This window comes from Schistocerca gregaria, chromosome 2, assembly GCF_023897955.1.
Source record: "Schistocerca gregaria isolate iqSchGreg1 chromosome 2, iqSchGreg1.2, whole genome shotgun sequence".
Lineage (NCBI taxonomy): Eukaryota > Metazoa > Arthropoda > Insecta > Orthoptera > Acrididae > Schistocerca > Schistocerca gregaria.
The window spans coordinates 422,118,333-422,144,842 of NC_064921.1; positions in this window are offsets into that span (position 1 = coordinate 422,118,333).

Below are 26,510 nucleotides of genomic sequence, written 5' to 3' on the forward strand. Positions count from 1 at the left end.
ACTTTATTTAGATCTCCAAACAATACAGCAAAAATTTTTGAGCTTAGTTATGGGCTGAATAGGCCACTCCATCTTACGCCTTAAGGGCACAACCACTTAAATTTAAAAACGGCTGAAGGCCATTAACTTAAAATTCAGACTCAAAACAGAATATTTAGAAGGCAGAAGGCCTCACGTAAGTAAGTTCTATAACTTGGCAGAAGGCCCAACAAATCTAACACTTGAAAAGCAAACAACTTTAATTTGAAGACAGCTGAAGGCCCATGATTTTACACTGCAGGTAAAATTAATTTAAAAAACACAATGCAGAAGGCCTTATCTTCAATTAGGCTGAAGGCACCACTCAGTCTAATACTTAAAAGACAAGAACTTCAATTTAAAAACGGCTGGAGGTCTATTACTTATGTTGTTGTTGTTGTTGTCTTCAGTCCTGAGACTGGTTTGATGCAGCTCTCCATGCTACTCTATCCTGTGCAAGCTGCTTCATCTCCCAGTACCTACTGCAACATACATCCTTCCCTCCACGCTGCCCTCCAATGCTAAATTTGTGATCCCTTGATGCCTCAAAACATGTCCTACCAACCGATCCCTTCTTCTAGTCAAGTTGTGCCACAAACTTCTCTTCTCCCCAATCCTGTTCAATACCTCCTCATTAGTTACGTGATCTATCCAACTTATCTTCAGTATTCTTCTGTAGCACCACATTTCAAAAGCTTCTATTCTCTTCTTGTCCAAACTAGTTATCGTCCATGTTTCACTTCCATACATGGCTACACTCCAAACAAATACTTTCAGAAACGACTTCCTGATACATAAATCTACATTCGATGTTAACAAATTTCTCTTCTTCAGAAACGGTTTTCTTGCCATTGCCAGTCAACATTTTATATCCTCTCTACTTCGACCATCATCAGTTATTTTACTTCCTAATTTTTAGTCGACAGAAGGTCCAAAGCATTATCTTTAAACAATAGTTTACACCGTCTGAAGGCCCAAACAATCTAAGATTTAACAAGTAAGGAATTTAAATTTTAAAACGGCTGAAGGCCCATCATTGAAAAACACGACTACAACAAGTTTTCAAAAGGCAGAAGGCCCAAAGCTCTATCCAAAAAAATATTTAAAATGAGGCTGAAGACCCAAACAATGCAAGACTTGACAAGTAAGCAACTTTTAATTTTAAAGCGGCTGAAGGCCCATTATTTAAAACCCAACTAAAAGCCTATAAATTCAAACCATCGGCTATAAGCCATTAAAATACATAATCAAACACCAATAAAAAGAAGGTAGTAAATCCAGCGACGCTCAGAAGTTTCCGGGGGTCGGTCTGCACTTGAAATATTAACGTTCGCTTGGGGAAGACAGGTAGTCGGCCCAACTACATCAGATCCGCCGGCAACCCAACCAAGAGACAGTCAACGGACCCACCGACAAGACGACTTGCTTTCCACCCGACCAGTGCACAAGGAACTCCAAAGCCAGAATGTAAAAGGCGCAGCCACCTACAACCAAGTATGCATAAGCTGTCAAAACTACACACACTTGTTGGACAGCGACAACAACAAAGTGAGGAAAGAACACTGCCTGAATTTTACGTCAGAGGCCATGGCAGGTAAGCGGAACGCTAATGGCCACAAGGCATAAAATTCCGGTGGTGCAATCGTACTTCAAATAACCAAAATACAGCTAAACTCACACCGGATGGTGGCCAAACTTTCGCCAACTCTAACACTCGCTCTTGCTCATGGGAATACCACCCAGCAGCCAACGGTGAAAACCAACGGCACAATGTGAACAGCCTGGCTCCGGTAATTAAATCACCGCTCAACTTTAATGTCCTGGTTCGGTGAGCCATGAACGTCGTAGCAATCGGAACAGCTCCCACACAATCCACGACCGCGTAGACACCACCAGGGGGCCCGTCCCAGTGCGTCGCGCGGAGATTTTCTGGCTGATCCACACCAACCGACCGACTCCTGAGAGCCAGTACGCCGACAACATTTAAAATAACTTGTCAGACAAAATCACACAAACTGTACACAGTTTCACGAACACTTGGACGAAGAACTGGAAATGCTGACGGCAGTGCCTATAAAATAACAGGGCCGAATCACGAGGCGGCACACATAGCCAACCATGGCTATCGCCGGCCAAATACAAGTCGTCCGGCAAGACGACCGACCTACGGTCAACCAAAGTCGTCCTCACACCAATCATGTGTGTCGGCAACCGTCGGGCGAGTCACGGCTCCCCGGCTGAACTCGTGCCGCGTGCCAGCTCAAACACTGCCAGGTCCGGACTAAGTGCTGGCACGTTCCAACTGGCTGGTCGACGCACGACGACCAGGAACTGATAGCAGTCCAGCAAAGGTAGTACAGCAGAGCTTATATCGATAAGCGCTGCTGCTGCCGCTCACGGGCAGGCAGAGCAGCGACTTAGTTACGCAAGTACTTGAAACTAACATAACGAGGTGGCAGTACAACAAAAACAGGATGCTACATAAGAGACGGCACGACCACGAACCACGCACGGCTCAGTGTTCCTAAAGTCATCGAACTGGAGGCACTACATTCATCATGTAGGCACACTTCGTAGTATTTCTGGGGATGAAATTCTTCCCTTTCTGTTTTCTATAGGATATTTTATATTTTTAATCCGTTATTAATCGCTCGCACTCACTCTCCGTGTCACCTACATTACTAAATGGCTAACCCTCTACATGATGAACAGCCACAGTTGCAGGTTGCCTATCGAACGGCTTCCAGACTCAACAAACAACAATTTTCAATATTTCGTACAATTTCTGACGATCTAAAAATTTTAAATGCGGTTATAATCTACCATTAACACCTATAATCTTAGAGGGAAGGATTAACACAATAAGTAAAGTATTAAACTTAGAAACTGTGTATACAGGCTGTAACTAAATTTCCTTTACAGGCTTTGAGGACACATTCACTGAAATCTTATGTAGCTTTGACGTTACCATAACCGTCTGTGGAGTGGGACGACCGGGCCTCAAGGTGTAAAGAGATATTTTCTCAAACTTCGTTCACAATACTTTATTATAACGCCTGTAAAAGATAAACAACGAATTATTAAATGCAACAATCACATACGCCGGTCACGGCAACCAACGAAGGGCACTAATTAAATTATAATAAGTAAAAATAGTTTCTTTGAAATTAATTTAAAAATGTACCAATACAGTAATGCAAGCCAATCAAACTCTCCCCGTCCGAATAGGCTTCGGAAGGCCCAATGGTACCTACCGGCCGCCGTGTCAAGCGTGGTCAGTACACCGCTCTCCCGGCCCTATGTCAATTTACGAGACCGAAGCCGTTACTTCTCAATCAAGTAGCTCCTCAGTTTGTCTCACAAGGTCTGAGTGCACCCCGCTCGCCAACAGTGCTAGGCAGACCGGATGGTGACTCATCCAAGTGCCAGCCCAGCCCGACAGCGCTTAATTTGGGTGGACGGGAACCGGTGTTACCAAGACGGCAAGGACGTTAGCCCAAGCCAATCAAGGAATATTTAAATTATCAGTTACCCAGAGGAAGCGCTATTAAGGTAAAAGAAAATTCCACACTAGGCAGCTATAAATAGTTTCTTGGTTTACAAAGAAATTTAGTAAAACAGAATAAGGGCCAATTAAAGAAAAATTTGAAGTTAATCTACCACGTAGGCACACACACGAGATATAATGTCTCGGACATCTATACAAAATAGACAATTTAACGGCTATACAAATTAAATCCATCATGGCACTCTTGCAGGCCAGTGTTATTAATATAATATTTAATTTATAAAAACAATTACTTACAAAACAAATGCAGGAAAACAAGAACATAGATGACCTCAAGGTAATTCAGTGATGATAAACGAAAGGAGACAATCAATAACTGATTAAAGCTTCCCTCAAAAATTTAGTTAACGCAACTATTACACAATTCTGACTTAATAAGTTACGTGCTACAAATCTATTAGAGAAGAAATACGTATTTAATTAACCACAGTTAATAGGAGTTTCAATTAATTAGATATAACAATTTCATTACATCTCGACTTACAGCTTATTCCGTTCGGGCTCAGACTCCTCGCAGTCATTTGTCCAATCGCAGACCATCAGGATCCCGTTGTAGAACAACCTAAGACCTGGGATGAGATCCCGTTTGGCACTGGTGTAAAATAAGAAACATAACGAAGAACAATATAATTTTACAATTGGAATACTACAACTTCATAAGAAAGTACTGCATAATGAAGAATGAGAATACACAACAGGATGCGTGAACTTTGCCATAAAGGCGAGAGTGCATACTCGATATCAAGCTACTTAAAGGATTTGTTTAAAATGATAAATTCTATTGCCATGTACGTGGTTGGAATACCCCCTAAATGCCGTTACAGACGAGCAGTTTATACAATTGACAAGTGCAAGATAAGGAACTACAAAGAGCTGACCGTTAGAAGACAGCTGCTAGCAAACCAAACCATATTTCTAGTCTACGTAACGGATTCCAGCCCATCTTGAAATATTATTATACCCCAGTTCATACAAAACCAACATACGGCTCGCAAGAAACAAAATATTATCTTTACTCAAAATCATTTAGGAGGTTAACACCTGATTTGAAAAGAGCAGTATTTAAGGCCACTAAGCTTTAACCTGAAAATGGCGGTTCCTTTAAATAAGAGAAGGTACTTCACTTATACCACTAGATACTTTAATAAGTAGCCCAATGATTATTGCACCACAACACTAAATAAGGCACAATTTTAACAATATTATGCCTTAAGCAAGCACACTAACGCTCAAGTATTAATACCAACACACACAGCCAGCCAAATCCTTAAGCGAATGATCAAGAGTACCTAAGGTATCTTAATATAAATTTGAACATAGGAACCACTTTCAGAAAGCTTAATCCAGGTGGATTTCACGGAACAGAACAGCTGTCAAAGTTCATGCTACCCACAAGGCAAATATTTAAACGAAGCCACCGATCACAATTTTTTTTTTCAAGCACAGCCACAGCTATCGTAGAGCTTGCAAAAAAAAAGAGGTTGTCAAGTTCAACTGACTTCCAGTAACGGAATGGCACACTCACTTTCGATAAACAGAAGCCACATGTTACTTCCCACTGATCGAACAATAAGTGAATACTGCACAATATCGAGGGCTAGACTTTCAGTTCTGCTCACCAAACAAATTTGAAGAACATGCTCCCAGTTTCCTTTTTCACCATCCAGCCAAGGTGCACTTAATTTCCGAAACAGTTCCCTCCGCCATCCGAAAGACCAGACACCAGACATTCATGTAATTGATTGGCCTAGATGGGCAATGGATCCACCTTCCTCAGTGGAGATGCACCAGTACGCCAGACCTCCTGCGGGAATCTCAGAGTAGCGAGCATGAAGGAAGTAGGCAGCGACTGCGGATAAGTGGCGCTTGGTGGGAATGTGGGTCGGCCATGAGGCGTACCGAGGTAGTCGGAGCAGTCGCAATAGCACTGCGAACTGGATGGCGCTGTACTTATCGCCCCTACCTACTGTGCAGGAGATCCCACGTTCGAATCCTGGTAGCCGCTGATTCCAAAATGTCTCGATGCAGCTAAGTTTAGTAATTCCTTTCCTTTCTCTCTCCCCCTCGCCGTTAATTTACATATAAATGAAATTAAGTTACACGCTTCATGTCTTGAGGCAGTGTAAGTCACGGCGGTCTAGTTACTCAGCCTATATTCACTATCTGACAATGAGAGCACTTTGCGAATCCCATTAAACTTTATACATAATTTCAAACGTTCTCGAAACTTTGTCCATCTAAAACGCCCAGCAAAATAATGAAAGGAATAAAGTTTATTGTCTACTACATTTTTGCTGTTTATGCTGTAAAACTTAAGCAGCAGGCTTGATGGCCCCCGCGGGTAGCCGAACGTGTTTACCCAACCGTTCCCGCGAGGGGGAGTTATGCCCGCCACGATTCGAATCCCTTCGGAAAATTAACGACTGGGAGTCGATGTGTCGGCCAGCCTGGATTCAGTTTCAAGCGGTTTCCCAAATCACACTAGGTGAATACCGAGGTGGTTCCCACGTTCTGCCTCAAATACAGACTAGGCAACCATTTACAACACTTTCTCACACTTGTGCACAGAATGGTGTCTGTACGCAGACAGATATGGTACACTGCTTCTGTTTTCGCGATTGAATGGGAGACTGATGTTCTTTGCTGTTTGGTCTCCTTAAACACTTACTCAGCATCAAGCATGATGTTCTACTTTATTACTTCTTTACTACTAACTATATTCGCAACATATTTTGTAGACTGTGTCTACATAATTATTGCACTGAATGTAACTGCAGTACTATATAACTGCACTACATGTGGTTCAGGAGATTAGATATGACGTCAAAACATTGAGATGCATGAAAAATTAGGATTTGTTCTAAACAGAGCGCGAACTACCCAGGCTATACTCATCCAGTGTTTGACAGTGGGAGCACTTAATGACATCTAACAAACTTTAAACATAGTTTCAAACTTTTTGTAGACTTTTTCTCACTTACACACACAATATTCAATATATAATACTTTAAAGAGTTTTAAGTAATCAGAAGTTTGCAGCTGTTTTATAGAGGATATTCTGTAGTTTAAAGAACGCGTGTTTTAGAGGTAGGTTCTAGTACTACAGCTTCCTCGTCTGATCATTTTAAGATATAAACAATGTTTTGGTCATCTGTGTAATCAGGAGGTAATAAGTAAGACTCTCAAACGTAAATTTCACACTCAGGTAACGTGAATATTGCTCCAAATGTGTAGACTTTCAACAGAATGAGAGGTGCTACACCACAGAATTTATCTATCAGTTGTTCAGTAAATACATGGCAATGCAATCACATAAATTTGTCCTACGATTTTATGGCTTCAGTTCATTGGGTCTCGGTATTAAACAACAAATAAAACGTCCCTTACTATGAGAGCCAGTTAAATAAAAACCGATCACCCGCTAAGCGTGACCATGGAATGTTTCCATTCGTTAGTAATAACTACACGCATGAAGACTTATCCCACTTATGAGACGGTCAATTCCTGTTTCGTAGAACACGATCGGTGGCTGACGGATGCACAACAGCACCCACTATTGCACTTTCTCGTTCGACTGAAACCAACATCAGCGCACGACTGCAGGGTCCTCCTGTTCGTCGACTTTCTCGAGCGTGGAGATACAATCAGTGCGCAGCGATATGAAGACCCTTTCCACAAACTGCGACATGTCTTGAAGTCAAAACGCCCAGGCATGCTGTTGGACAGAACCATCACCCCTTACACTTCTAGCATGACGAAGGCTGTGCTTCAGAGATTTGGTTGGGAAACACTGCCACATCGTACGGACATCCTGGACCCTCCACCATGTGATTTTCAAAACACTGGTTACCTGAAGAAAGACATACGTAGACGTCGAACGAGGAATTGCAAGAGTGGTTACGGTTGTGGAACGTCAGAAGCCGATCGTATTCTACGAAACAAGAATGAAGCGTCTCGTCTCCCAATGAAATAAATGTCTTAACGCGTGTGGTGATTAGCTTTGAAAGGAACCATTCCACGTTCCCATTGTAGCAGGCGTTCGGCTTTCATTTGACTGCCCCTCATAGTGTAAGAACTATAATCCGACCTTTGTGTTACTTATCTGTAAAAAGCAACTTTTCCTCCTTAGGCCAGTTTTTAATTGCATCAGCAGCAGCAACAATTCAGCATCATGTCTGGTACTGGAGTTGGAAAGCCCGCCGGAGTGGCCGAGCGGTTCTAGGCGCTACAGTCTGGAACCGCGCGGCCACTACGGCCGCAGGTTCGAATCCTGCCTCGGGCATGAATGTGGGTGATGTCCTTAGGTTAGTTAGGTTTAAGTAGCTCTAAGTTCTAGGGGACTGATGACCTCAGAAGTTAAGTCCCATAGTACTCAGAGCCATTTGAACCATTTTTGGAGTTGGAAAACTACTATAGGCTGCTGTCGACTACCGCAGTAATCGTAGACTAGGGTACTTTTCCCGGTACAGCTGGTCAGTTAAGATCCCACCAATACGATCTGTAAGGTAGGAGTGCTTTACCTCATAACGATCGCTTTCTTTACGTATGCGGTCGGTGTCTTTCTACATCTCCCTAAAAATCGGAAGCTGAGTGAGGATATATAAAGGGCCTGGTAACTTATGGAGAATTTTTGTCCTCCATGTCTACCCTCTGGTTTGTTACTCAAAAATAAACAGTACTTGTAGCAAAGCTGAAATTGTCCTTATTTAATTACGGTTATAATAGATAATTTTTGATTTTTAACGCAAAACGGAGAGATGTTGCACCAGAAATACAGAAAACATTTCAGATCTATCATATAATACTAGAATACGCAATTTCGTCAACAAAAAGGTAAAATAAAGGAAACGTAGAACAAAAATATTTCAAACATCGCTTCAATACTTCGTCGAACTTACGTAAAATATGTTTCTGTTGTTGACAAACAACTTTCACATTTATCAATAATAACAAACGTAAAGATGAAGAATGTCTTATTGAGTGCAAAATGACAACAATAATTATACGTATTTTGTATGTTTGTACATGTAAAATGCACTTACATCAGAAACAATCGCTTTGCTTACATAAAAGATCAGAGGCTGCGCAATCAACTAATTTTTATTACTTACAAAATGAAATGTGTCATCTATGGAGATTTAAAGCAGCCGATGGACTAACACTGAATAATGTGCAGTTGTAATTGTGTGCAAAATAAACAACCAAACCAACGGGAAACAAAGATAAGTCATCGATTCTCATTTTCTCTCTTACACGTCCATTTACGTTTCTTTCCCTACCAATTCTAGCGGCAATCCTAACATTTACTGCGTCATTTACAGGTTAGACAATTATTGAACTACATGAAATAATGTCGTCACAACTTCTTAACGGTTTGAGTTAGGACGCTCGAATCGCAGGATTGGCCGATAGGGAATTATGGGAATTAGTACGGTCATGCGCACGCGGCTCGTTGTTGACGACCATTTTCACGTGACCGTGTGATGGTACAGCGCGCCTCAGCGTACAGCGCTTTTCAAGGTCTACTATGCGAGCATTAACAGCCCAACTCCGGCTCAAAGGAAGTTTGAGGCCGAGTTAAAGCTGAGGACGACCGGTCGAAATGTGCCAACAATCAAGAATTTTATTCGCAAATTTGAGAGAACGGGTAGTGACCGTGATGACAATGTTGACAGTATCGGTCGTCCAAAACGGATCGAGAAAACACGCGCTGTGTTTCAAAGCGGCCCCAGGGAACAGATCAGACAAGATTCACAACAGATGGTAATCAACCGGAAGACAATGCGACAAGTTGTTGTTGCTATATAAAATTCAAACTTATCAGCCATTAAGCCCGAGGGCGATGGAACAAAAGCTGTTTTTCGCCACCACTATAGTCCAAAGAATTGATGAATAGGACTTCGATGTGAATTTGGTTTGGTTTATCCCACTTTCATTTGGATGGGTTCGTAATTAAGCCACATTGGCACATTTGGGAGACTGAGAATCCGCATTTCGCGATCGAGAGGCGTCTTCACTCACGACAGGTGACTGTGTGCATTGCACAGTCACAGAATAATCGGTGGGATATTCCTTGTCGGCACGGTGACTACCGAACGATAGGTGAAGGTTATGGAAGATGATTTCGTCCCCATTATCTAAAGTAACCCTGATTTCGACAAATGTGGTTCATGCAAGACGGAGCTCGTCGCCATCGAGCAGGAGAGTGTTTGATGTCCTGGAGGAGCACCCTGTGAGGACAGCGTTCCGGCTCTGGGGTACCGACAGGCCACTAGCATGGGCCACAATTGGCCGCCATATTCCCCGGATCCGAACACATGCGACTCCTTTTTGTGTGGCTTCTTTAGAGATGTACAGCAAAAACCCCAAAACCATTGCTGAGATGAAAACGGGCATTCAGGAGATCGTGGACAGCATCGATGTCCCGACACTTCAACAGGTCAACAGAATTTCGCTATGCGTCTGCTTCACATCATCTCCATTTATGGCAGACATATCGAATCGAAAATGTCATAAACTATATCTGGAACATGCCATATCCTAAATCTGAATACCTTTTATGACGTTTACGTGTTGAATAAAGTGTGTGCACGAAGTAGTAATATATATATGGTTTAGCCCACTTTCGTTTGAACGGGTTCACTCCTTACCCTCTCCCTTAAAACCCACATCCTTTCATCTTTCCTTTTCCTTCCCTCTTTCCTGACGAAGCAGCCACCGGTTGCGAAAGCTCGTAATAATGTGTGTGTGTTTGTGCGTTTTATTTATTGTGCCTATCTACCGGCGCTGTCCCGCTTGGGAAGTCTTGGAATCTTTGTTTTTAATATATTTTTCCCATGTGGAAGAGGGTGTTCAGAAAATGTGTGAAATGCTTGTAGGGATGCTACAGGGCAGGTTGTACTGACACACAAATGTTAAGAAAGGAATTCGATACGTTGCTCCGTTTCCGAGTTATTTAGCATAGACTTTAGCCAGACGGGGCTCACATTCAAGTGGCCTGCCAGGGGCGGTGTTGCACAACGAGTGCTTTGTCTCGTTAGCTGAAACTTGAATTTACGCACGCGACGATCTGATTGGCTAACTTAAATGCTAAATAAGTCTGAAACGGCGCAACGTATCGTTTTTTTGTTTGTTTTTTTTTTTAATTTTCATATCTCAGTACAACCTGCTCTGCAATATCCCTACAAGCGTTTCGGACATTTACTGACCACACTGTATATATCAGCAGTTGTCACCCTGTACGTAATGTGCTATGTGCGAAGACCACCGAACTGTACTTTTGGCAGAGCGGAATCCTAGTTGACACAAATAAACAAACTTGTGAAAACACAGTACATGCATGAAATATGGAGGCTTGTGTCGTAGTACAAACTGTAAACGACAGTTTATCGTGATTAATTCCCTTTGATGATGGCCACGTGCGCAGTACGCAACGCTCACTCCGTAGACATTCGTACTCTGTGCATAGGCTTGGTTATTACATTGCATTCGCCGCGGCCTGTCGGCGGCCCGCGCTTTGAGCTAACAGCAGCCGCCTCCAATCAGCGAGTGGGTGGCCGGTAGCAGCTGCGACGCCCAGCGCAGCCCTCCGCCGCCGTCCGACACTAACTGCGGCTGTTTGTGGCGGCGTGCAGGTGGCTGTGCGCCCACCACATGACCACAGCTGCAGCAGCGATGCAGGCGGCCCTCTATGTGCGCGAGAAGCAGAAGCAGAGGCGCAAGAAGATCCGGCGCGGACGCATCGAGCTACCCAGCAATGTGGCGACGCGCGAGATAGCGCCCTTTCCGCGGTACCCGCCACACACCTGGGTAGGCCTCGCCTAGCTCTACTTCTCTCTCTTCTCTGCACCTCTGTCTTCACTCTTCTTCCACTCCGCCTTAACCACCATTCTACAGGCCTGCGTGTCTCGTTTCCCTACTGTGACATGTACAGTCGTGGACAAAACGAGCGAGACCCCTCACCTTTTCGTTATGCTGATCCGCACAGCTTTAAAGTCAGCTACGCAGCATAACAGTCAAGGCGACGAAGGGCTACCAACAAAATATGCAAAGGAGTGAAATTTAAAAACTTTCTGAACTTTCTCAGACTGTTTACAAACGTGTTGTTTTGTACATAGTTCCGCGTAGTCAGCGCGTACACAACTTTCCCACTAGAGCGCGCCCCGCTAAGCACAACAGCACTCGTCCGTCTCCGCACTACGAGATGGCGCTGCCATAGAGACGGACCAAATTCTGCTTCCGCCGATCCGCGTATTAATATGTAACGCAGCCAATGAGATTGCTGCTGACGTAGAACCTTTTCTCCTCGCGGATCACACTCACGCAGTGATACATAAACGCGCGAGGTATTATAACCAGTGTACAGACCTCCGATTAGTCACTCTGCATCAGTCTGTGCCAGTCTATAGTCAAGTTTCAGTCTGCGCCTAATAAGATTATCATATTCCTGTACATAGCCATGAAGAGAAATGTAAGTCAAGTATCAGAGATATGTGAGAATAAGATTAACGTAACAGGGCCAAAGGAACTTTAGATTGTCAATTGTAAATAGCATCCAGAACCAAGTTAAGTAATTTCTATGATTTTTATTATTTTTAATAAATGTGTGTGAAAATTAATCAGGTTCTGTTTAAAGTTGGTCACCGTCATTCTACTACTCTAAGCGTGCAAGTGGCATTTCTATCGTCTGACCTAACGGCAGAAGATAAACACGCCACGTTACGACCACGAGACATATTGCTGACACTCGCCTACTACGTTAGAGCGACAAGCAAATAATCTGATGGTGTATGTACCGAAGGTCTTACGGTACGCACACCATACGTGTGTTAGACTATATTAATGCTGATTAGTGTGTTAAACAAAACACAGAAATATAAGATATAAATGAAAAAAGAAACGCTAATTAGTATGAACTGTACTAATAAAAATGAATTTCAGCTTATTGAGATAACATAACTCTTTTAGTAAGACAAAGTACCCCAAATCATTACGAATTAGAAAAATATTATGCGCTTTCGGCCGTGGAACGGTCTGTGTCAACATTCAGACCAGTTATACTGGATTGCCGTTGCTGATGTACCATGAAAGTGTGCAAATTTAGCAATGTGTGAAGATTAATAACGAAATTCAATGGAAAATCATCCAGTGCCACACTTAAGTCAATTCAATCACTGACAGAAGCGGAAAAAGTAGGCAGTAACAAGTATGAAATTCTACAAGAGTTTCATATTGACATCCACAGGGCGCCAGTACAGCATAAAGGTGGCAATAACACGTATTGGGGGCGCGAGAAATTCTTAAAATTGCTTTACTGATACTCTATCTGCCTCCATCGAGATTAGAACCGAAAATAAACCAGACCTCTCTTGCAGTAGCAAACAACTTTCACTCCGCTAGCAAAAATGGTTCAAATGGCTCTGAGCACTGTGGGACTCCACTGCTGTGGTCATCAGTCCCATAGAACGTAGAACTACTTAAACCTAACTAACCTAAGGACACCACACACAGCCAAGCCCGAGGCACGATTCGAACTTGCGACCGTAGCAGTCTCACGGTTCCGGACTGCGCGCCTAGAACCGCGAGACCACCGCGACAGGCCTCCGCTAGCAGACAATCCAGGAAAACAGCCCTCTAATACTTCTCCAGATTGAGTAAGCCGGCAATTTCGCAATGAAAATGTCAAAATGATCTGCAGTTTCTGTTGCATAGAGCTTTCTGGACTCAAAAACATGAATTTTCTACCTTTATGTCACCGCCTATGTGACACTCATTCGGGATTTATAGAAATAACAAAATACTGTTGTTAGCGAGTAAATTTAGTAGGATAATTCTGCCCCACCTCAGGAAATAAACGGCGACATAGCTGCCAAACACACTCTACAATGTTTCAAATCCTTCATTAGACTCGCCACAGCCAGAAAACGTTCATTGGCCGATGTGTTTCTTAAGCTAGCTAGCAATGGGAATGCTCGCACTTCTAAAACGCGGTGGCACTAATACTGGGATCTGAATTACCACGCGTATAGGCAAATGGATTTTATTTGCATTCCTGTAAACGTGTTTTGGATCGAAAGCGTAGCTACGAGTAGTATGCTGATGTATCGACTGCAACTAGAACATTTCGAATAAAGAGTTGGTGGAATTATTTATGCGGCCCTCATCTTCCGTAATTGTCGTAGCTATTTTCGTTGTTAGGATTTCGTCACCTAATCGGTAAAAATGGAACACACTAATAAGCATTAATATAGTTTTACATGATTGAAAACAGTCTGACAAAGTTGGGATAGTTTTCCAGTTTCACACCTGTGCATATTATGTTGGTAGCACTTCGTCGCCTTGACTGTTATGCTGTCTAGCAAACTTTAAAGCTGTGCGGATCAGCATAACGAAACGGCGAGGGGTCTCGCTGGTTTTGTCCACGCCTGTACTTGTACTGGAGCAGTACTGTCAGTTCAGCGAACTGCATGTATCCTGACCTCTTAAAAATTCACGGCTCTCTTACCGACTGATTCACGCCACTGTGGAGCAGATACGATCATTTTAGAATTAATCACTTATAATTATTTTTTTTAATTCTTGAACGTATTAAGGTCTGATTTTAATTCTCTGTAATCCCTGTGTCTGATCGCAAACATACATCAGTTTGATTAAAATTGTTCTGGGTATTATGCCGCGTCATTGCCAAAAACTAACGTCCTCCGCCGACGAGGTTTCAAACCGATTTTTCGAAGCAGTCACGGGATCCACGAAATGAGAGGTTCGACCAAGGATGTAGTCAACAATGGGAACACTGCAGGTGTTTACGAACTACGGTGTGAGTGCGGAGCTGCCTACATAGGAGAAACAGGGAAACCTGTCTGCTTACGAGTACCAGAACACGAACGCTATGTACGATTACAACAACATAATAAATCGGCGATAGCGGAACACCACCGTGACTGTGGACAACCTAACAGATTCCAGAAAGCCCGAGTACTGGCGAAAGAATCGTGGATGCGAGAACGCAAAATACGGCAGGACATCGAAATTATTAAGCAGCCTGACACAATCAACAGAGAAGATGGCTACAAACTTCCGGCGTCCTGGCTGCCGGCCATCCCAGTCCAACGGGTCGCGAGCGGTCGCGGGGCAGAAGCTACACGGAACACGGACGTATCTGCACAAACAGCTGTAGAGCAACTGTCAGTCCACTTCCGAGCACACCAGGAGGAAAACTTGCCGACCAGAAGCCGAACGCTGATTGGCGGACAGCGACCAATCGTTCACGACATGGAGATCCACGAATAGCCTCTTTCCTTCCATCTTCCCTTACGTCATGACTAGCCAATCATATTAGAGGACCAATTAAAAGTTTTACAACAGTGGCGTCAGACATCGATAGTCTGTAATAAATAGAAGCACCTGTTCCCATGCATTCTGTCGAAACGTCGGTTTTAGTTTATTATTGTTGTTAGTTTTGAGCAACGACAAGGCATAATATCCAGAAGAATTTTAATCACTATGACACAGGCCGCGGAAGCCTAGGTTCTTATATACATCAGTTTATTGTCGATTTCCGTCATCTCACGAAGATGGTCATCGCAGACCGAAACCCATGATAATATGATGTACATTTGCTGCCAAGCGTTGCCAATGAAAGGATTTGAAATCAGAGTTCACTGGACCGTTTTTCCGTGCTTTACGATAACGTGGCGTTTGATAAAAGTTCTAAGATATGTTAGAAATAAAACGACAGGTGTGCTAAGAGTGATAGTACCTAGCTAACTCAACACACATAAAATATAATATAAGATTAAACAGCCAAGCGGTTGCACATAAATGTTAGGTACATTGATTTAGGTTTCGTCCTCTACTAGAGGTATCTTCATCAGAATGAACAGGTGATAAATCCTATAAAATAATACACAGAAAATAGGGCACGACAAACAAACGTATTAACGAAGATAACAATTTTCATGACGCACAAAGGTTACTTACGCAAAATTACAATGTAATAAACAAGTCAGTATTCTGAGCAGCTATGCTCAAGTCTCAACTTTGTAGCTTCTACGACGTGTACCCAACTGGGAACATCAGACTGATCGGCCTAGTGGCTAACATTGCTGCCACGAATAGAAAACGAGTTGCGTCGCTTATCAGGCGCGGACAATATGCTTGAAAATCTCTAGCTATTTGAGTACATCGAACCCATTACCTTTCCTTTCTCTACGTAAAATGGAAAATTCTTCAACGCGCTTCTGTTTGTGTCCGAAAATTAGCAGATGATGAGTAAAAGTGTGCATTAGTGCCTCTTTTTTCCAATACATGTTCTTTGTACCTGACCATAAAACACCTTCCAGTTTGTCCTACATAATAAACGAGACACGTATCACAAGTGATTTTATACAGTGCTGAATTGTGTATAGCAGAAACTGTGGAGTTGAGATTAAGAATGAGATTTTTTTGTAAGTTATTGTTCGTGGAAAAGGCAACTTGAACTCCATATTTTGTAATCAGAAGACGACGAATTTTATACGAAATAGGTCCTAAAAATGGAATCGAGAAAATATTTTTATACTCGTTACTGACAGGAACATAACTTCTGCATAAAGAGGTAAGTTTAGCGTCAGTGTTAACTTCGAAGATCTTGTAAACTAACGTGGGATCATAGCCGTTATTAACTACAATAGTTTGTATTACGTTCACCTCTTCATTAAGTTTGTCGGGTGATAAAGGTACGGAGACTGCACGATGAATGGCTGAATAGAAAAATGCTTCCTTATGGGTATGAGGATCCACTGAACTAGCGGGCACAGTTTGATCTGTATTAATAGCTTTTCGAAAAGTACTGAAGGTAAGTCTGTCGTTGTCAATAGTAATACTGAGGTCCAAGAAATTAACCTGACGGTCGTTATTTTCTAAGTCACAAGTGAAGCAAATTTTTTCATGAAGACTACTAAATAAAACGGTGTGTATGATACCATACCAAATGCAGGGCAATCAGGCACTTGCAGGTGTACAGCTCGTACGCACAGACCCACAAATAGAACAAAAGCGGCATAATTTATGCGTGAGGCATCGAGGGGTATACATCATGAAGAAAGTTGCGTGTTTCACCCCCTATGTGTGATCCATCAAGATGACAAATACATTATGTCTAAAACAATATAGTCACAGGAATGAAATAAAGAATATTGTATAATATATACATAGTTAGCGTCGAAGAGAATCCTACAATACCCATATGGGACATGTAGACCATCGACATACATCTCCACACAAAAGTTGATATCGGATGCATAGCGCCGCTAGGATGTTTATGCCAGGCCATGGGACCAGCCTAGTGAACATCAGATGTGCTGCACCAGAGTTCGTGCGTAGTTGATACGGAGCCACGGGGGAAAAAAAAACCTGTGGCACACTACTATCATAAAAAACACATTCAGAATGAATTAATAACGGTCCATGTTCTGTTGTAACTTTAACAACATAAGCTGTTCGCATTTAACCTTTGTGACTGCTTTTAGTCATAATGAATTTGACACTTTGATTTACCACTCCTCCAAATTTCTTCATGATGTGTATGCCTCCACTCAATAACGAATTCTGCCACTTTTTTCCGCGTATCTTATTGAACCAAGGGCGCTATACGCATCTTTACATGACATATTCCTTTGCATCGTTGTTTGGGAACATGAAGGCCATGAATGGCTAAAAATGATCTCTAAGTAGTCGATCATAATCAGGACCCAGTCCACTCCATGCAAACACGGCCCACATCATTATGGAAACACCACAAGCTTGCACAGTGCCTTGTTGGTGAATTGGGTCCACGGCTTCGTGAGATCTACGCCATACTCAAACCCTACCGTATGCTCTTACCGAATGAAATCCGGTCTCATCTGATCAGGCGACGTCGTGCAGAACGTAAAGGCAGGTTTGTCAGTTGTCTGCTGGCATAGCACATTAAGGGCAAATTTCGCCGCTTTCTCCTAACGGATACGTTCATCGTACGTCCCATATTGGTTTCTGAGATTATTTCACTCAGTGTTGTTTGTCTATTAGCGCTGACAACTCACGCAAACGCCGCTGTGAAAGCCGCCGTCGGCCACTATTTTGTCCGTTGTGACAGGTAATGCCTAAAATTTGGTATTCTCGGCACACTCTTGACATTGTATATGTTTAATATTGTATTCTCCAACGATGTCCGAAATTTAATGTCCCATGCGTCTAGCTCTAAGGGTGAGGCTAGTAAAACCGGCCCGTGAAGTCAACATATCAAGTGAATGTATTGAATATGACTCAAATGGCTCTAAGCACTATGACACTTAACATCTGAGGTCATCAGTCGCCTAGAACTTAGAACTACTTAAACCTAACTAACCTAAGGACATCACACACATCCATACCCGAGGCAGGATTTGAACCTGCGACCGTAGCAGCAGCGCGGTTCCGGACTGAAGCGCCTAGAACCGCTCGGCCACAGAGGCCGGCTGTGTACTGAATATGAGTAATTATCTTCATATTAGGAGGTGAAAGTATCCTCCGGCCATTTCAGCACTAATGTGAGCACCGCTGAGGAGACTCAAATAGACCCTTGTCAGTTCTTGTGTTGTGATGCTACTGATGACATACTCGACCCTGGACTTGAGTTCTTCAATAGTGTGTGGACCAGTTTCGCATACTCTTCCCTTTAACAGCCCCCTCAAGTAAAAGTCACAAGGTTCGAGTCCTTCCTCGGGCATGGGTGTGTGTGTTTGTCCTTAGGATAATTTAGGTTAAGTAGTGTGTAAGCTTAGGGACTGATGACCTCAGCAGTTACGTCCCATAGGACTTCACCCACATTTGAACATTTGAAAAGTCACAAGTGGACAAGTCTGGTGACCGAGGAGGCCACAAGTATTTGCTGATTGTCCTCTTCGGTGTAAACATCTCACTCACACGGGACAGTGATGCAGCTCATATGTGGCATGGTGCATGTGGCATACTGCGTGTGGCGTATGGCGCCATTCTGCTTAAAGTAACACAACTGACGCTCCTCTTCTGCCAAGTTTGAATAAAACTCCTTCAGGATTCCAAAATACGTTTCACTGATCACTGTGGTCTCAAAGAATATGGGCTCTATAGCCCGTGTGGTGGAAATGGCACATGAAACACCAATCTTCTCGTCATGCAAGGTTACCTGGTGGACCGTATGTGAATTTTCTGTCGACCAATACCGGTTGTTTTGTGAATTTATGTATCCAGACTGGTGGAACCACTCACCATCACTCAAGATGTTGCCAGAGACAGGGAATCGAGTGGCACTGTTCTGGATGTTTTGTCCGAAAATTACATTGAGGGCAACGTCTTAGACCTCCTGGCACCAAGCAGACCTGACCTTATCGCCTCAGTTAACGTAGAGGAAGGTGTCAGTGGTCATAAGGCTGTGACATCATCTATGACGATGGGTCCTGCAAGGAATGTTAAGAAACGTAGGAAGATATATTTGCCCAGTAGGGGTGACAGATAACAAATTTCAGAATATCTCCGCAGTCAGCATCAAATATTCGGTGGTGAGGACAAAAATGTGGAGAACAAATGGAAAAAACTCAAAGGCATCGTTCAATATGCCTTAGACAAGTAGTATGTACCAAGTAAGTTTTCAAGGTATGGGATAGATCCACCATGGTTTAATAGCCGTGTTAGAAAAGCTCTACGTAAACAAAGAGCACTCCATCTCAGATTCAAGAGAACTTAAAACCTAGTTCACAAACTAAATCTGAACGAAGCGAAAATGAGCGTAGGAGAGTAATGAGAGAAGCGATCAATTATTTTGAAAGTAAGACGTTGACAACCGATCTGAGTAAAAGCCTAAGAGATTTTGGTCGTATGTAACATCAGTAAATGGGCCAAAATCATCTATCTATTCTCTCATCGTCCAAACCAGCACCGAAACGGAAGATAACAGAGAGATGGCCGAAATAATGAATTCGGTCGTCCGAAGTTGTTTCACCGCGGAACATCGTAACACTGTCCTTCCTTACAATCGTCGTACGACAATCAAAATGGCAGATATTGAGATAACATCGCGTAACTGAAAAGCAGCTATAATCGCTTAGTAGTGGAAAGGCTTTAGGACCAGTAGAGGTACCTATAAGATTCTATGAAGATTATGCGAAAGAACTAGCTCCTCTTCTAGCAGTAATTTATCGTACAACGAAAGGTACCTAATGACTGGAAAAAAGCGCAGGTCATTCCCGTTTTTAAGAAAGGCTGTAAGACAGACCCACACAATTATAGAACTACATCGTTGACGCCAATCTGTTGATAATTGTAGAACATGTTTTATGCTCAACAATTATGACGTTATCGGAAAATAACATCTCCTCTATAAAAAATCAACATGGATTCCGCAAGCAGAGATCCTGCGAAACACAGCTCGCTCTGTCTCTCCACGAGATCCACGGTGCAGTGGACAACCATGTGGACAACCTTGTTGATGCCATGTTCCTTGATTTCAGTAAGGCATTCGAGACCGTCCCGCATTGCCGTTTACTGGAAAAAAAAACGAACTTATTGAGTATATGAGCAGACTTGGGATTGGATTCAAGACTTTCTTGCAGATAGAACTCAATACGTCCCTCTTAACGGAAGTAAATCGACAGATATAAAGTTAATATCCGGATTACCACAGGGAAGTGTAATAGGACGGAACCCTTTCACAGTATACATAAATGACCTAATAGAAAGCGTCGGATGCTCTTTAAGACTATTCGCAGATGATGCAGTTGTTTGTACCAAAAGTAGTAACGCCAGAAGATTATAAGAATTTGCAGAACGACCTGCACAGAACTGATGAATGGTGCAGACTCTGGCAGTCGACCCTGAATGTGAATAAATATAACATACTGCGCATACGTAGGTAAAGAAATGCACTACTGTACAGCCACACTTTTGATGACAAACAGCTGGAGACAGTGTCTGCCGTAAAATATCTATGAGTAACTATCCAGGGCGACCTTAAGGGGAATGACCATATACGAGTAAAACAGATATTGGGAAAAGCAGACACCAGACTCAGATTCATCGGAAGAATCTTAAGGAAATGTAAGTCATCCACGAAAGAAGCGGCTTATAAGGCGCTTGTTCGCCCGATTCTTGAGTATTGTTCATCTATTTGGAATCCCTATGAGGTAGGACTGATAAAGGATGCTTGACATGGCTCTGAGCACTATGAAACTTAACATCTTAAGTCATCCGTCCCCTGGAACTTAGAACTACTTAAACCTAACTAACCTAAGGACATCACACGCATCCATGCCCGACGCAGGACTCGAACCTGCGACCGTAGCGGTCACGTGGTTCCATGCTGAAGCGCCTAGAACCGCTCAGCCACACTGGCCGGCTGAATGATTCTTCATATCGTATCCCTAATATAGACCATTCCTCCTGGGACACCTAGAACATTGACCATATCTCCTGGGATATCTGGTATATTCTACATAGTCTACAAAATATAGATGTCCACTATACTGAATTTTCTTTTCTGCTCACCGTACGAACGGCTGCAGCACGTCAACAAGACTGGTTGTTTTCCTACTCTCACAGCACATCCACACCAAACGTTGCTGGGCTGACATCTCAGGTCCCCGAAGGGTACTTTGATGACTGAGCCATGAGCGTCAACTACAGAGTGTATATCCTGGGGATTCCAGTCGCTGAACCACTCAGTGATGCCAATAGTTTTCACTAACCAAGTACTCACGGTACTATTGCTTGCAGTACAGCTGCGTCATGTTTTGTCACTCACTGCATGTTATGCGTCAGATTGCAGTGTGGTTGCATACAGTTGCAGGTTCCCGACATGCAGAAGGTTCAGCTCCGTTCGGCCCCCCTCTGCACAGTGGTCAGCTGCGGTGTCGCAGTGCGGTGACCAGTGCGTGCCGAGCTGGCTCTCGCGTGTCGGACACAGCCTTCCCCGGGGAGTGGCCGCCACTTTGCCACACGAAAGCTGCACACACCGACGCCGTCACCACACCACACACACGAGGACGCTTGCTGCCGGGCACGAACTCGCCCGCTGCCCCCTGTATTTCACCGTCTTGCGGGACCACTGCGACTCAAGACCAGCGGCGCTTGCCGAAATTCACTACATCACATACTAAGAGCCCGTCTGCCATCGTAGCTAAGTCATCGACGTGTGTGGTGGAGCCATCTTTCGATATCGTTTCGCCAAGAGAATCAGTGAGGAAAACAACTCCTGAAAATAAACTTGAAGGAAAAAAATCGCAACGCCAAAACATAATTAAGTAGAGTAATGAGAGCTCGGAATTATATTTGTCTAAGTAACATATATAAGTGATTAACACTGCAAGATCACAGGGTAACGAAGACCAAAATATGCCGTTGCAAATGAGAAATGCTGACTGCAAATCTGCATCGTTTGTGTGCTGGATGTTGATTTGTAGGATGGAGTTCCATGCCTGTTGGTCACACAATAAAGGGACGGTTAATGCTGGTTGTGGATGACGCTAGAGTTATCGTCCAATCGTATCCCGTATGTGCTCGACTGGAGACAAATCTGGTGACAGAGCAGACCAAGGCAACATGTCGACGTTCTGTAGATCATGTTGCTTTACGGCGGTGGGGTGTGGGCCGTTGTAAAACACCACTCAAATGCCACTCATGAATGCAGTTTTGCAGTCAGGGTGCTTGGGATAGCTGTGAGAGTGCTCCTGCTGTCATACCAAATCATACCCCCAGACCACAACTACAGTATGTCCAGTGTGTCTACCACGCAGAAAGGTTGGTTGCAGGTCCTTAACTGTGTCCTCCTCCTGATCAACACACGGCCATCCCTGGCACCAAGGCAGAACTAGTTTCGTCAGAAAACAGAATACACTTCCACCCTGACCTCCAGTGAGCTCTCCTTCGATACCACTGAAGTCGCAGCTGGCGGTGGTTCGGCGTCAGTGGATTGTACGGTACAGGGCATGTTGTTTGTAACTATTACTTCTGTCACTGTAGTGCTAACTGATGATCGAATTGCTGCTGTAGGCGCAGTACGATGATACAGAGCAATAGGCCGAACACGACGGTCTCCCCTCTCCGTAGCGTAACGTTGACGTCTGCCCCCGTCCTCTTGCGACGAAACTTCTCGTGACCACGGCTGCCAGCAATCATATACAGTGGCTACGTACCTGCCAAGTCTTTCTACAATACTGCAGAAAGAAAATCGAACTACTCGTACCCTATTATACGACCTCGTTCAAACTCATTCAGGTGTTGATTAAGGCGTCTTTGTCACCTTGAAAGCATTCTTGATGAACATCAACTCCCCACCACCAGTGTAAAACGTAACTGTCGTTCACGGCCGTTACAGCGAGTATTTAAAAAATGGTTCTAAGCACTATGGGACTTAACTTCTGAGGTCATCAGTCCCATAGAACTTAGAACTACTTAAATCTAAGGACATCATACACATCCAAGTCCGAGGCAGGATTCGTACCTGCGACCATAGCAGTCGCGCGGTTCCAGACTGTAGCGCCTAGAACCGCTCGGCCACTCCGGCCGGCAGCGAGTGTTTAAAACAAACCTCATTTGCATCCTCATAGCGGCGCTACCAGCGCCATTATTTTGCGACTGGCGCGAAATTTGACCAAACTTCATCTTTTAGATGTAGAAACACGCCTACCAACTTCCGTTTAGGCCGCACTGCTCCTTCGTAATATTATGATTTCTTTTTTCCGTCAGTCTTTTCAAAACACCTGATTGCCACCAAGGAGCCAGTGAAGTACAAATAGTAGACGTGGACGTTTGGTCCTCTACTAGTGACCGCAGTGCGTCCCACATAGCCCTGTTTGTAATTCCATTCATTATGTTAGGAATCTTGGATATCTCTTCAACACGATCATTTCATGTTTCAGTACTTACATTAATTATTACTGGCCACATTTTCTTCGTGTGTACATTGATGGCTCTCGATATCGAAAGACATAAGTAGTGGGATGTGCATTTCTTGTGTAAAACTGGAAATATTCGAATCAATTTCGTCAGCCCCCAAATTGTTCGGTTTTTACGGCGGAAGTAATAGCTGTTCCAAAGGATTTCATACTTGGTCGTCATGTGGAGCGCTGGAAGTTGTTGATAATATCAAACTCAGAAGCGTATTGAAATATACTGAGAACCGAAGAAAAAAATTACTGTCTACATACAGGAAATTACACGAGATATATAAAACCTCTTTTTGAGGATACTAGCTCGTGGTGGTTCGGCTTACAACGACAAAGTCAAACGGTTGATGAAGGAGGACACTAATCTTAGTGTTTATCGTTCCGTCGATAACGAGGTCATTAGAGACGGACAGTTGGGTGCAGTATTTCTGCATCTCTAACGTACGTCAAAGTACTACACTCAAGTTGTAAATAGGTAAATCAGCCGAGGAAGAATGGGCGCGTTTCAGTCTTCCACGAAGGTCAATATCAAGCTGCGAACTGACCAGTAATTAAAGTCTGCCCTGATTTCGAAAACTGATGGTGAGCAGGGAGCTTATAACTACTTCGGTACGAATGCCTACCGCCCACGGTTCAACTCTTTCCCGCCTACATCAGATAAACGTCGAAGGTAACCGTTTCTGTGACTGTCAGAACAAGCGAGGAAGGGGTATTAGTTCATAACGTGCCGTCGACGTCGAGGATATTACAGATGAAGCCAAGCTGGAACTGTTTTAAGAATGAAGATGGAAATCGGTCGTGCATTTTCAAAGTAACCATCCTGCTATTTTCCTGAAACGGCAAGTGAATTAGGATGATCGGACGCGGATTTGAGTATTCTTCCTTTCGAATGCATGTCTCTTGTCATAACCACTGCACCACCTCTTTCGGTCTGTCTCTGAAGAAAAAAGGAGGTATAAACCACCTGCTGATTCCATAAAGGTACTCTGAAGCAAAGCTAAACCGTTTACAGCATAACCTTGCGAAACCGAAAGGCGACTTCCAAACACTGTACGCATTTATCAGCTTTAATATAAAATCAGGAACAAACGTAAGAAGTAAAGGACGAACATCCAAAGCGCCAACAAAGTACAGAGCTTGGCTATACGTACGTGCTATCACTACAGTGCATTGTGACAAGAATTTATTTAAAAGTGAGGTACTCATTTTGAATCAGAGCAAAATTGTGGTATCTCAAGCTGCGTGTATGAACCAGCCTCAGTACAAAGCCAAATGCTCTTTTCGAACGTAGTAAATACATATAGCCATATGGTTCTGGAATCTGATATATTAATAGTCTATTGCTTTTCCAGCGGCGTTTGTATTTCCTGTTTACTAAGTATATACTTCTTACACTTTACTTCTTATTGAATCAGAACTGAAAGATTCTTATTCTCCCTGACATTTCTTACAACACTGTGAAATTAATTGAATACTTTGTATCAGTTACGGCATCACGTATATCAAAACAAAGTACCAATGAATGCATATTTCAGTAATATTGGAACATCCCCAGCCACACATAGACGACTATAATCTTACTATAAGACAGCATTATGCGGAAATTTCTCTGTGGCTTTTCATGCTTTCACGTTACGTCTGGAACAGAACCTGGCAAGCTCTGAGAATTTTGGTTCCTTAAACAGCTTCAGTTTTCCAATTCCGTACAATGTAGAAGTAGAACAGACCTTCGAACATTTGCATTAGACCGAGGTCCTCAAACTTCAGAAGAAAATACACAGCAGCTACATGACTAAGCTATAATATGTACAGAAAGCCCTTGAGAATAATAAAATTAGTCTTCTGTCTCGTTGGTTGCGGCCTGTCACGACCTCCTCCTCTGTGCAAAGCGCTTCAACTCAGATTCCCTCTTCCACTCAACTCCTTAGTTATTCTACATCTACATCTACGAGATTACTCTGCTATTCACAATAAAGTGCCTGGCAGTGGGTTCAATGAACCACCTTCATGCTGTCTCCATACCGTCCCACTCTAGAACGGCAAGCGGGAAAAACGAGCACTTAAATTTTTCTGTGCGAACCCTAATTTCTCTTATTTTATCGTGATGATCATTTCTCCCTATGTTGGTGGGTGCTAACAGAATGTTTTCACAATCGGAGGAGAAAACTGGTGATTGAAATCTCTTGAGAAGATCCCGTCGCAACGAATATGGCCTTTGTTTTAATTATTGTCACTCCAATTCGCGTATCATGTCTGTGACACTATCTCCCCTATTTCGCGATGATACACAACGAGCTGCCTATCTTTGTACTTTTTCGATGTCATCCGTCAGTCCCAACTTATGTGGATCCCACACCGCACAGCAGTACTCCAGAATAGGGCGGACAAGCGTAGTGTAAGCTGTCTCTTTGGCAGACCTGTTGCACTTTCTATGTGTTCTGCCAATGAATCGCAGTCTTTGGTTTGCTCTACCCACAATATTATCTATGTGATCGTTCCAATTTAGGTATTTGTAATTGTAATCCCTAAGTATTTAGATGAATTTACAGCCCTCAGAATTGTGGGATTATCGAGTAATCGAAATTTAGCTGATTTCTTTTAGTACTCATGTGAATAACTTCGTACTTTTCTTTATTCAGGGTCAAAATGGTTCAAATGGCTCTAAGCACTATGGGGCTTAACATCTGAGGTCATCAGTCCCGTAGACTTAGAACTACTTAAACCTAACTAACCTAAGGACATCACACACATCCATTCCCGATGCAGGATTCGAATCTGCGACCGTAGCAGCAGTGGAGTTCCGGACGGAAGCGTCTAGAACCGCTCGGCCACAGCGGCCGGCTATACTGGGTCAATTGCCACTTTTCACACCATACAGATATCTTATCTAAATCATTTTGCAAGTCGTTTTGATCATCTGATGACTTTACAAGACGGTAAATGGCAGCGTCAAACAATCTAAGACGGCTACTCAGATTGTCTCCTATGTCGTTAATATAGATCAGGAA